Source organism: Pyxicephalus adspersus, chromosome 4 (assembly GCF_032062135.1).
Source record: "Pyxicephalus adspersus chromosome 4, UCB_Pads_2.0, whole genome shotgun sequence".
NCBI classification, from domain to species: Eukaryota; Metazoa; Chordata; class Amphibia; order Anura; family Pyxicephalidae; genus Pyxicephalus; species Pyxicephalus adspersus.
In genome coordinates, this window is record NC_092861.1 from 117,174,817 (window position 1) to 117,188,512 (window position 13,696).

The 13,696-nt window shown below is 37.8% G+C and overlaps 1 protein-coding gene across 3 annotated transcripts in view; it reads right to left on the bottom strand.

Annotated features, from left to right (window-relative positions):
* SYNDIG1 (synapse differentiation inducing 1) overlaps positions 1-5,960 on the bottom strand; it is a 138,685-nt gene extending 132,725 nt beyond the window's left edge. For 2 of the 3 annotated variants that reach the window (XM_072409405.1, XM_072409407.1), the window contains exons 1-2: positions 5,860-5,960; positions 4,911-5,225 (exon numbers count right to left, since the gene is read on the bottom strand). The gene's annotated coding sequence lies outside the window, so the exon portion shown is untranslated. Of the gene's footprint in view, positions 1-4,478; positions 4,577-4,910; positions 5,226-5,859 lie in introns of those variants that run through there. The other variant, XM_072409406.1, reaches the window with a different exon arrangement.
* Positions 5,961-13,696: the final 7,736 nt, after the last annotated feature.

The window sequence follows — 13,696 nt, forward strand, 5'->3', positions numbered from 1 at the left end:
AATATAAAAGTACAATAGGCTTCCCATGGAACAAAAGATGTATAGTCCATAAATCAATAGTAGTCTCAATCCCCAAACATTTCACAAAAGGGCTTCTTTAGGGGAGACAGAACCATCAGTTGAGGTGGTAACATCATTAATGACGTAAAGGATATTCTTGACTCCTTTTTGCCACTTAGATTGAGGTCTGCGTCCCATGAAGAAACCCTTTGGCGAAACACGTGGGGTCCTTTTCTCCAAAGTTTGAGAGTCCAACCACTGTTTCTCTGGTACTTACCCTGTTCAAACTACTTTAACTCCTGTGTTTCCACAATTTTAATCCATTGTAATCCATTCCCTTTTATCTATGATGCAGTCCTAGCATCTCTGCTTTTTGTCAGAATCAAGCTTTCTCACTTGGAAACAAAGAAAATTTTCCTTAGCACTCCAAGTTCAAGTATAACTTCCCTAAAAGTTAAAATCTTTTATGGAGATGCTGAAGCAGATGACTAGGTGCTGAAAGTGGTGGCTACAGCACCTCTACAGCTATTTATAGTCATTTTCAAGCAATACATTGCTGATGTTTACATAAAAAGCATGGGGCAACAGTTTTTTAGTTATAAAACCACATTGGTTATAAAAGCCATCAGAGGGGAACATCCAAATTGTTTTAAGCTGCTCCACTGCTTCTTGAAGATAAAGTACAACAATGGCTTGAGGAAAGGCCTTAAAGAGAACAGGCTTCAAAACCAGAGGGCCATGCTGTGTTCCACTTTTATCAGCTAAGAAAAATAACACAATGCTACAATGGCTCTAGGAAAAACAAAAAGAAACTGAATGTTCAGTCTAATGAAACTCAGTTGCAGATGTAAGGTCATTGATCCATGAACCTATTACATCTCCTAAAAAATTCAGGAATGATAGGGTAATATAATGAGAAAAGCTATCAGGTCACCATAGAACAAGATCCCTAAGGAATATCCGAACCACCTTCCAAACGTCTTGAAGTAAAAATCCAACCTACCCTAAAATGTATTTCTACCTGTACTAGATAAAAGTACCTATTAAAACACATATTCTCAGCCAGGGTTCATTGGAACCTTGGGGTTCCTCCGGAGGTTGCTAGGGGGTTCCTCTAACTGTGGCAGATTGACCTCACATTTAAAGATGCCTGCATAATTCTGGTACCAAAGTCATGTGAAGAGGCCAGCTGCATGATACTAATGATCTATTCAGTTATCTTTACAAGCGGCATTCTAATTCCAAATGGGGGGAGGGTTCTTTTCACTGGCCAACAATAGTGACCCACAGGACCAAAACATAATATCAAGGGTTCGTCAGGGGTAAGAAAGTTGAGAAAGATAATAATAAAATAACCAATTTATGCGCATTTATCAAACTGGCGAAAATGAAGCCTCTATAATTTTCGACAAACCAATTACCCAATTTTTATTTTGAAAGCAACTAATCACATCAAAACAGTCTTAATTAATAAAGCACAGTGCAGTGTGTTGGTCTATTCCAGCCAATGTATACAGATAAATGATTCAACCCTTATAAATAAGACCTTAAAAATGCTCATTTGACAAAACAAACAAAATCAATTTGGCTGATTTTGATTGGATTTTCTGCCAGGACTAATCGTTCTTTTTCCATAAACAATTGTTTAACGATCTTATCTCATTACAAATGATCTTTGTAGCAAGTGTCATATTGAGAGATCAGATAGTTGGGTCTATGGCCAGCATATGTAATAGGCAGTAACACATAACATCAAACCCAAACTGCATCGCTTATATGAGAGATGATTTCTGATTTAGTTTTTTATTATAACTAATAGTATATATTGAATTTAGGAAAACTGGTGTTTGATATGGTGACAGCAAGCACCTACATACAAATGTATACAACTTTACTAGCAATTAAAATACATCACAGAAAAAGTCACTTTACATGCTGCACTTCTAGTAAAGTTTTATAATGGCTAAAGCAAACATTTCATAAATTTTACAATAATTCAAAAATCAGAAGTGCACATTCTAAGTTATGCCCTCAGGTGACAGAGCTGTGGCTTGGTAATTGACCATTCAGACCCTGGGTGCAACATTTGGAACAGTTAGGGAAAGGTTGAGGTGCTTCCACAAACCTAAAAGGATAAGGATTTTGACCTGAAAAAACAGGGATTTATACAAGTAACTGCTTTTTGCCCTGAGTGCAGACTACCTGGTAAAATACTTTCGTTTCCATTCCATCAATCTTTGCTCTGTGACCCTGCCTGCGGCTACACAGCTATTGCAAAAAAAATGCCTCGACCTGGTCATCCTCCTACTGTGCATGTGCGCTACGGTCTCATTCATTCCCATGGGAAAGCTGTATTTATGGCAGCCTCCGGCCACCCAGTAAGAGTACAGCTCACCTATAGGAATGAATACTGGAATGACACACAAGCACATGAGGAAGAGAACCTGGCCGGGATGTTTTGCTTGCAAAGGCCATGCAGGGAACAGGAAGAAAGATAAGTATTTTACCTGGGCGATGCACTTCAAGGGTGGTTACCTAAAGGTTTATAATGCTTTGTGGGTCCAAAAATCGTTAATAATGTCAGTACTGTTAGAACCAAACAAATAATGGAAAGCCACTAACCATTGTGCACATCAAGACCCCCAGTGCTTGTAAATAATATGACCACTGACAAACATTAGCTAGAAACACTAACAGCTGCCTACCTTGACTACAGGCCCTATGTTCATAATTAAAAGTGGCTGTAACATTGTTGATAATGTACACAGCCGACAGGGGCTTCTTGTTGTGCATGGGTAATCGGCCTAAAGTTAATTATCCTGTCAACCACTGAAACCCTAGTTTAGATGAACAGACCTCCAACAACATTCAAGCAAAGCTAATTGAGGTTAATGGAACCTAAACCCCTTACTCAAGCATCATGGTGGCAGTCACTAGTGGTGCAGAATGGTTGTATTCAAGCTTATGGGAAGTTACCAAGATGTCCAGCACCAGTGAAGATTCAAAAACAAGAATGTAAACACTGGAGAAGGACATCACCAACATGGTGACATACATAAACACCTATTGGGGGTTGGGTTCTAAGTTAAAGGGGCTGTTTTTTTCAATCTGTAAGTTTCAACAGAGGAGGTTAGCATGGAATGGCAGGGGGTTGGGTTAAGCCAATTTGGGCAACACTAGTTAAACCAATGAAAAATTGCACAGGTGAGAAAAGCCATTTTGCTACTATAAATTTAATTTCTGCACCACAGTTTTGTGCATTCTTAAAAACAAAAATCTTGGGTTATTTGTTACAGCAAAGTGTAATTATTAATATTATTATTATTATTATTACTAATATTATAAAACAGTATTTATAAAGTGCCAACATATTATGCAGCGCTGTACAATAAATAGGGGTTAAAATGACAGACAGATACAGACAGTGACACAGAATAAGGAGAGGCCCCTGCCCAGAAGAGCTTACAATCTAAGAAAATCCCAACAGGCAATCAGAACTGATCCATCAAACCCTGCAATCCCCCAAAAAACTAAAATGTGATAATTAAGTATTATAGACTGTTGTGCTTATCCATTGCATTAGAGTTTGCCCTTTTTTCAAAAACAGTACAAAAAATCCCAATGAACAATCAGAACTGGTCCATCAAACTATCTGATTAAAAAAAAATAAACTGAGTAAATAAATAAATAAATGATAATCGAGTAATATAGAGTGCTGACCTTACCCATTGCAATACATATTGCTTTATTTCCTGTAATCATCAGAACCAATCAATCAAGTGGTCCTATTTATCAAACAAGGAACCGGACATTTCCTCAAACATTCCTTTGTTGGAATCTTCCAGGTCCATAAGTTTCAACGGCAGTATTTGATTCCCAACAGGGGATGTTTGTGGGAATGTCAGATTCACGGTTTTATAAATAGAGCCCAAACTCTCTGATCTGAACAAACTAACATGATAATGAAGGTGCTACAGACTGCTGAGCTTATCCTTTGCATCACAATTCACATTATTTCTCATAATAACACAAAGTGCAATAAATCCCAACAAGCAATCAGAACCGAACCATCAAACTCTCTGATACAAAGAAATTAAACTATGATAATCAAGTGATAAAGACTGCTGCACTTAGCTGTTGCATTACAGTTTGAATTTATTCCTGTGATCATGCAAAGTGGATTATTCCCAACAAGCAATCAGAACAAATCCATCCAACTATTTAATGTGAAGAAGCTAAAATGTGATAATCAATGTGATATAGACTACTGACCTTATCCATTGCATTACAGTTTGCAGTATTTCCTATAATCAGCTAAGCTAGCATACAATAAAGTTCTTCCAAGCAATAACCAAACAACCAAATAAACTTCTGAAGGCAAAATCGACATTTTAAAAAAATCGGATTATCAAATCAAATCATTAAGTACATTTGATAACTGCAACAGCTACAATAAGCCCCAACCCATGCAATAGTACCAGCTTAGTGATGATGTAGCGGGCAGGGGGGAATCCTGGCTGCTCACACTGACATCGATCCAGCAAGTACTGAGCTATTTGTAAGCCTTGCATTCCCCTGCACACTCAATGAATACCCCATCAGCAATGTACCTCCATCCTATCATCAACAACAACAGATCTGCTGCATGATCACTTGCATAGATGTTGCATGGATGTCGGATGCACAGGATGCAGCATTCACACTTCAGGCTGGATCCCTCCTCATCAATAATATTGTGTTTGTATGTACACTTGCATTGGTCAGTGATCTTGTGCATCCCCATACATAATACATATGATGACCTGTAGGTGGAAGTCCACTGATCAGCCCCCAGGGAGAGCTGAACAAGGCACAGTTCCGATATATCACAATGGCAGGAGGATGCAGTGGTACCCAGGCAGGGACCTTACCTTGACAAGGTGAAAGAGCTGAGAGAAGGGACAAAACTTGTGCTAATTGCGGCCACACTTCTGCCACCGATCCATGCAGGCAATGCCGGGCTAGGTGTCAGTCTGAGACTTGTCAGATCCCAAGGAGAGCTGTCCGGGATGATAGCACTGCTGGGAAGGAGCGGAGGATGTTCCCTGTCAGTCCATAGGCAGCGTAATGTATACTCTGCAGCCTCCGCTTCAATCTGCAGTGGGATAGAGGAGGATGGCAACCGGGCCAACTTTTCTCTGCAGCCTGCTTGGCTCATAGGATGGAGAGGGAGGGATGGGGAGAGGCTGGGGGAGACAAAAATGATAGGTAAATGAATGGGATCTAGTGTAAGGGAGGTATCACACTATATGAATGTAAGTAAAACATTATTGTATCATAGAAGGAAAGGAAAGATTAAAAATATTATAGTGCATACATTTCATTTATCATATCATTTATACATATCATATGTATATATTTATATGTATATATATATATATATATATATATATAGATATGTGTATGTATCATATATTATATCATATGTAGCATATGTAACATATGTATATCATATCATACATATCATATGTATACATCCTATTGTGTGTTAATTCCCCCACCTACTAGATTGTAAGCTTTTGGGGGTAGGGTCCTCTCCTCCTGTGTCACTGTCTGTATTTGTTATTTGCTACCCCTAATTACTGTACAGTGCAGCATAATATGTTCCTGTTTATTATTATTCCTGTTTATTATTATTAATAATAACAATAATTTATACAAATAATATATATCATCTATCAGATAGAACATTATAAATTAGCAATATAAGTTTGCAATGAGAGGTTATTTTGTTGGAATTTATTAGAATTCAATGCTGAGATTAAAGTGTGTAGAAAAAAGGGAATATGAAGATATTTTGGAAGAGGTAGGAGTGCTTACCAAGCTTGCTGTCCTAGGTAAGGGTTAAAGCTGAGAGAGTTGAGGGTTAACCAGCCAGCCAGACAGATAGGGATTCCAGCTTTGCTGCACGCTCACTGCCCGCTTTAAATGAGCGTGGCACTAGTGTGTGTGATATGGAATACTGCGCATGTGCCGAGGTGCAATGGGCGGGCTTGTGCCTATCATCTCCACCCTTCTATTCCTTCATCAAGTCCCGGTGACAGATCTGTACTGCGCATGTGCGGGTCTGTCACGGGCGATTGCGGCTCACAATCAGAGAACGGAGCAGTACGGGGACAAGTGTTTACAAGGGAGTGTACATAATTCCATTGTATTGCTGGAATGCCTCATTTCAGGCTAGAATGTGGTGCTTTGACCCCTGCAGGGTGATAGGAGGGGGAGGGAGGTGAAGGGATGTATTTGTGAATAGGAGATGCTGTTTTGTTAGTGAGAAATGGAGGAGGAATGCTGAGGGGAGGAAGAGTTATGTGTAATACATAGGGATGTGTAAATAAGTGAATGGGTGTTGCAGTAGTGATTAAATGAATGAATTGTATGAGAGAGTGAATAGATGTTGTAGCGAACCTCATATCAAATGAATACATCAGTGAATAAGTGAAATAATCCCACTTAACAAATTTACCAATGAATGCACCATTTAGAGGAACTGAAAAGTGCCTAAAACCAAAAAAATCCATTATCTTGATTGCCGCAGGGCAGTCCGATCCATCTGGGGGTGTCTTCCATCAGGTCCCACGTCATCACGTTATACGTCTCCGAGCTGGTGCGCCTGTTTTTCTTTCTACATCACCCGACCCAGGCGTGAGATCGGGTGATGTAGGTTGGAAAAGAAATGTTCCGATCTCAGTGTGCATGTGTGAGATCTACACATTTTTCTCCTTTCACGAAAAGGCTCCTTCTGGGCATGCCCAAGATGCTCAGGCATGCGTAGAAGGAGGAGCCAAGAGCCTCCCGGGATGCGTGACATAGGTATTCCGAGAGGCTTTGCTCTCACATTCATTCTAAAACGCCTAGGCGATTAAAGAAAAAGGGTGTTGAACTTAAACAAATCTAAACAAACAGAATTTTGACCTTACATAAAGTGGTTGTTTTATGTAAAGGGATACATTTCTGAGTTTAGGTACACTTTTTCAAATATAACAATGCACCAATAAAAGTTACAGTGTTCATTATAAAAGCTACGCAGTTAACATCTCAATATAACCAAATAAGATTTGATAGATATGATTGATGGTGAATTTGTTTTTAAAAAAAGGTTAGCATAGTTTATATAGTCATATTCATCCACATCAGATTAATGGACATCAAAGGAAGAGTACCGTTGTGCCATATTTATATTATGGGTAGAACAATAGATACAATAATACAGTAGAAAGTACAGGAAGCTTATATCACAAGCAAAGTATGATTAAGAAAGTAAATAACAACAAAATAGTTATTGTTTTAATGGTGCTTACATATCATTTTAATGATAAAGATAAAACAAGTATAGCTGCCCCCTTTCCTTTTGAAAATCATACGTTGAAGAAAGAGAAAGTAGGGTTTTTTTGCGGCAAACACTATTAAATTTGACTAGAAACGGACAATAACAATTTATACAAAAGAAACTCTTTCCTGAGTGATGTCTTTTCCCATTCACATCATGGCAAACAAGATGCTCCAACTAGACAAAGGAAACCCTAAATGATTACAAATATGATGTCTCCCATCCAGACGCGTTTCCCCAACTGGCTTCTTCAGGGGTTGTGTGGAGGCCATTTACCTAACTATGTCAAAAGTAATACAACAGTGCTGTTCAGAACATAATATAGGTAGTACACATGATAAATCAAATACATATGGAACTAATTCACACATAAGTAATACAATTGCAAATGTTAAGACTGAATTGCTTCTGATTAAACGTTGCGATTTTACACATGTAGTAATGGTCAGTGAATCTCATCAAGCTTATACAATTTGTTAGATTGAATATAAAATATTGTAATTATTCTGTGGGAATAAAAAATGCACTGAACTGATATATGATATTAATGTCGACAATGTAACAGGTAACTTTTTAATGATGCCAAATCGCATATATCAATATACAGAATATTGGGTTTGGAATGTAAATTGGGACTTTGAAGGCATCCTAAAGTTAATAACATCACAATTATTTAAAATGCTATCAAGCATTATTAATTACATAATCAAAAACTATATAAAAATATCAAAATTACACATAACAAACACAGATCACATGATCCCAGCGTAATTCTGACCCTACGTGTTTCGCAGAGAAACAAACTGCTTCATCAGGGGTCTATCTGTGAGAATGTATGATCAGGCAATTACATTATATATGTAAAAACAATCGATTATTCATTCACATGGATGTAGTTTTACAAAAAAATCCTTGCTTTACCTATAGTAATCAATTCCAGAAATCTTTGCTGCCCGGTCTCATCCCAGGCGAGACAACAAGAACAGAAAACATCCCACACTAGGAAAGGAAGACCATCATCCAATGTAATTGGTTGGTTATACATTCTTAAAGATCCCAGATAGATCCTTGATAAAGCAGTTTGTTTTTCTGTGAAACGTATCGGGTCAGAATTACACTGAGACCATATGTGATCTGTGTTTGTTATGTGTAATTTTGATATTTGAAACTATTTTTTGAGCATGTAATTAACAAAGTTTGCTGGCATTTAAAATTATAATTGTGATGTAATTAACTTCAGGATGCCTTTAAAGTCCCAATTTACATTCCAAACCCAATATTGTGTTTAAAGTAATTAACCAGACAATATATATACGGTATAATGCATAACATTGGAAATCATAGAAGACAGTTTTGATATACCAGGAGTAATCATTTATGCAAAGCTTTACAATATCAAAGTTAGTTGTTGTAACTAAAAACATAATTTAATCCAGGATATTTGGTTGCATTAGTAATAGCAATCCATTTGTTTCTAATTGTAACAATTTATTGTCAAGGTCCACTCCATGGGGAGTTGGGGATGTGCAATGCAAAGAATTTGCTACGAACATGGTAGCTCATGGGTGTAGTTATTCTCCCATTCACTATCGAATACACATGTTCATATATATGCCTTTTGAATGCTCTTACCAATATAGAAAGATCCACATATAATGAGGTGGATAACCCCTGTATTAGAGCAATCAATGTAATACTGTAGCATTTGGTCTTCATAAACCCAATGGCACTGTGTACAATGGCTGCACTTTAAAGTTATTTGCAACTCTTGTCTAGATAGAGAGGTTAAGTTACCCACATAATGGCTCCAAACTAAGAAGTCTTTCAATGAAGGTGTTTTGCAATACATGATCTGTGGTAGTTTTCCAATATGTTTCCTTATTTAAGCATCAGATAGTAAAATATTCCAATGTTTGGAACAAATATTCAGGTTTATCATGTGGTAGAATAAAATTGGCGATGATCTTAGTGGTATTAGGCTTAGTTTTCTCTAAGTTTTTAAAGAGGAGAATTTTTAATGTCAAGGGCTTGTACCTGTTAATTTGTTCTCTTTAAAAGATTTTAGGAATAACCTTTTTGGCATAATCTTTTAATAACTTTGCTTCTTTCCTAAAATCATCATCTGTTGTAGTTTCTTTTTAGTCTTAAATACTGACTGTATGGAATACTTTGTACTAAGGGATTAGGGTAAGCGCTTGTAAAGCCTGTCAAATTGTGTTTCCAGCAGTCTCTTTCTTATATAAAGTCGTTGAGACTGTATTCTCTCCATCAATCGAAGCATAGAGATCCAAAACAAGAATTCTAGATCTGTCCTAGTTCATTGTAAGTTTTAAATTAAAATTGTTTTGTTGAATCCAATTAAAAATATATGTAACAAATCAAATGTACCTGCCCAGAACAGTAGGATGTCATCAATATATCTCCATTACGTAGTAATATGGTGGTGAAATCTCTAAATTTCATTGTTGGAAAACAGCTCTCCCTTACATTTCCCGAGATATAAATTAGTGTAGGATGGGGTGCATTTGGCTCCCATCGCCAGGACCAGTGTTTGTAAATAGATGGTTTCATCGAAAGTAAACACATTCTGGGTTAAGATGTATTTTCAATGATAGAATAAATGTGGTAAAATTATTAGGGAGATGAAGTTGTCTTCCTAGCACAGCTGAGATGGCATGCATGCCTTTGTTGTGTGGAATACTGCTGTAGAGTGCATCACTGTCAATGGCCACCAAGATAGTGTTTTGGGGAACCTTCATAAATCAATAGTATCTTTCAATTAGGATGCTAAGGTTGTTCCAAAAGGTCTCAAGTAACAAGTCCGAGTACACAAGTTCACTACCACTGAAGAAAAAAGATCCAAGCCTGACACAATTTGATGGCCTCTGAGGACCGAGTTGCTCCTACCGTATGCACATTAGGTAGTGCATAAAATGTAGGGAGTATCCAGTGTTTGACAGGTAAATAATCATTTGTGTGGCCATCTATGGTGCCTAGCAAGGGGACTTCTTGGATTAGCATAATGCTCATTGTAGAAATGTTAGGAGGAATGGGTGAATACCATTCCCTGTTTTCTAAGATTTTTAAGCATATTGATTTGTAATGGGTCGTACCTAGAACCACCACATTTACACCTTTACCGGAAGGTTTTATTGTGATGTTAGGGTTGTCTTAGAGGCTTTTAACTGCTTGTGATTTGGTTTTGGTAAAGATAGTGGAGGAATGAGAACTGTCTGTGTTTAATTTGACCTGATTTAATTTTAATGTTTTCCGTTAAATATTCACAAATGTATGTATGTGAGGGCTCACAGAAAGAGAGGGTAAAAGGAGGGCCTTGATTTTCTTGCAGATGGATGATGTATATCTGAGGGGATTTGTTCCATAGATTTATTAGTTGTATGTACTAAGTGCAGGAGTCAGGTGAATGTATTTTTTATAGTGTAGAGCAGTATTCGCTTAAGAAAATTGAACAGAAGCTGTAGGCAGGTGGTGGCTCCTCAACATTTCAGTAATCACCACAAAACAGCCGTGTGGTTACTGAAAAGTGCTGGGTAGAATACCTGGCTAAAAGGGTCTGGGGAGAATACTCTAGAGCATGGGTGCCCAAAACGTTGATGGCGATATACTGGTCGATCGCAAAGGCAAGGCGAGTCGATAGGTATGCTGGGGATGTCTTTCAGTGTGTGAGAAGGCGCGTGTAACAGTGGGGAGTGGGGAGGGAGGCAGAGAGGGCGGGAGGGCAGTCTGAGGTGAGCAGTGTTGGGCGGCCAGGTCAGTTCAGGCTCGGTGTCAGGGTTCAATTATCGAGATACCTTTGTACAGATTTGCAGTTCATTTTCTTGTGCAGCACGTCATTCTCTTATGACAGGTGAACTGGAGCTTTCCTGTCACTAAAGTCTTGTAGTGCAATGTCTGTGCAATGCTTTGTCATTCAATGTCTCATTAGCTTCAGTCACTTCCGTGTCAAACTCGGTATATATATAAATAAATAAATGGTTAACATTTATTGTTGGTAGATCATTTTGACTTGGTCATTTTAAAAGTAGCTCACAAGCCAAGTGTGGGTACCCCTGATCTAGAGGTCAAGTGTGTGTTATGTACTTAGTGCAGGGGTCAGGTGTAAACAACAGGGGAGTACAGGGACCAGATGTATGAATGCAGGAGTCAGGCTTGGATAGAGAAACTCTATCCAAGAACACATACAAATAGTAAAGGGCTGCAAGAGCAATCAGAGGAGCGGAGCCCTCTGCCCTTTCTCTAGATTACAGAACACCTCCACCTCTATATTACAGAGAATAAGAGAGAGGGATGTTCTGTAGTAGCATCGCCATTTCTCTATTGATGCCATACTGTGAGAGTTGTCACCCTGGGACAGGATTTGTGTTACTGGCAGGGTCACCAAAAAGAAAATAAATGCAGCCACCTCATCTAAGGACTGGTAAGCTGCAATATATCACATTTGACAATACAGGGAAAGTGGACGGGTCAGGTCTCTAGTGAATGAAAGGAATCAAGGGAGATTTGTACATCATGCACGGTGACAGGATTTAGAGGGGTAAATAGTAACTGACTTCCTGAATTTTCTTTGACGTGGCTATATTATGTCAGGGTGACTTGTACTGCAGCTGTCATTTCTTCAGCACACTCTTCTGCTTTAAGCATATTAGCAGGCACCTAAAATAGTTGTCACTGTTCTTATCTGGGCTGCGATAATGTCTTTGACTGCACATTGCCAGCTCTCTTATCACGGAATTGAAAATTCTCTTCGTAAAGTGGGCACAGTGCCATGAGGATGAATATACCATTGATGCATATTGGCACTAAACTTGGAAGTGTATCTGATTTGCTCTTTCTTGTCTCTGGGGGTCACTACCAACTGCTGTGCGGTGACATTAATCTAATTGTCTGTTGAGTAATTGCAGTGGGTGCTGTTCAGACTTCTGCAGGTTGAATGAGAGGTACTTAATTAGCATAAAACAAGAATTTGCCACCAATATAGTATAGTTGCAGGGAGGGCATAACTATAGATCATGGGGCCACATCACAAAGTTACCAACTTAAAAATATGTTTGCAATATTATTAGGTAGTTTTTGTATCAAACAGATATAACAAAACAATTTTAACAATATGTTTACAGACCAAAAAGGCCCAAATAAAAGATCCTAGTTAGGGTTTACACAGCCATTAACTCTAGACCGGTGAAGTGAGTACAGTGTATGCAAGTATATGGACACCCAGTCTCATTTTAAATAAATATTTAATAAATGTATACTTACTAATAATGTACTTTTTTCAAATTTGTATTATATTAGTAGGCAATAACATTTGATGATCTTCTATATATTTATGCACCAAAATACTACAACGCTATAACAGGTCTTCCATTTCAAGTATATTCAAGAGAACAATAATAGAATCCTTTCCAGGAGGTACAGAGACCCCCTCACACCGTATTTATACAATTGTGTCTCATAGGTTTTGGCGATATGAAGAGCAGGTTAGTATTTACCTTCATATCTAGTGGAGTTGTCCATTAATTCAACCTTATTGGTCTGAAAAGTTTTCTATTTGTTCTAAGTTGTATGGTGTTCCTTTGCACCCCTGCCCTCCTTTTGTGGCCCTTTTGTCTATTCTCTTAAGGTCAAAAATCTAACCCACTCCCACACTATGGGTCTGATTTAATAATGCTCTCCAAGACTGGAGAATTTGCGCTTTCATCATTGAAACTGGGTGATTCAGCACACCTAAAATGGATCTGGTCCAGGATTGAAAACATTTGCTAACAAATAGAAATCCATTCCAGGTTTGCTGGATCACCCAGAATCACTGATAAAAGTATATCCTTTTCTAGTCTTGGAGAGCTTTAATAAATCAGCTAACTAATTAGCTAACTAATTAGACAAAGCTAACTAATTAGATGAAGATGAATATGATGTCTTTATATCTTGCTGGACAATATAGCTACTTTTTCTAGTTCATCATCATTGTATAATAGACCTAATTTTTAAAATGTAATGTTGTAGTTATTTATGGGTATATTGCATGTCTGGGTTTCATATTTGGTTGAGGTTAGTGCATTCCCCTATACCCTTCCCTTCCTACTCTTCCCTGATATACTCATTTAGCCTTTTATGTTTTAGTTTTATTTGTTTTATGGTACTGTGCTTGTTATTAACATATGTGTTCAAGGAAGATGTTGATTGTCTTTCTCAAATACATTGTATTGTTTCATCTGATTGTTTAAATTCCTTATTGCTCTTGTAAAATTATGTATTATATTATTTATACAAACTCGAAAAAACAGATTTAACCAGAAAATACTATTGTAC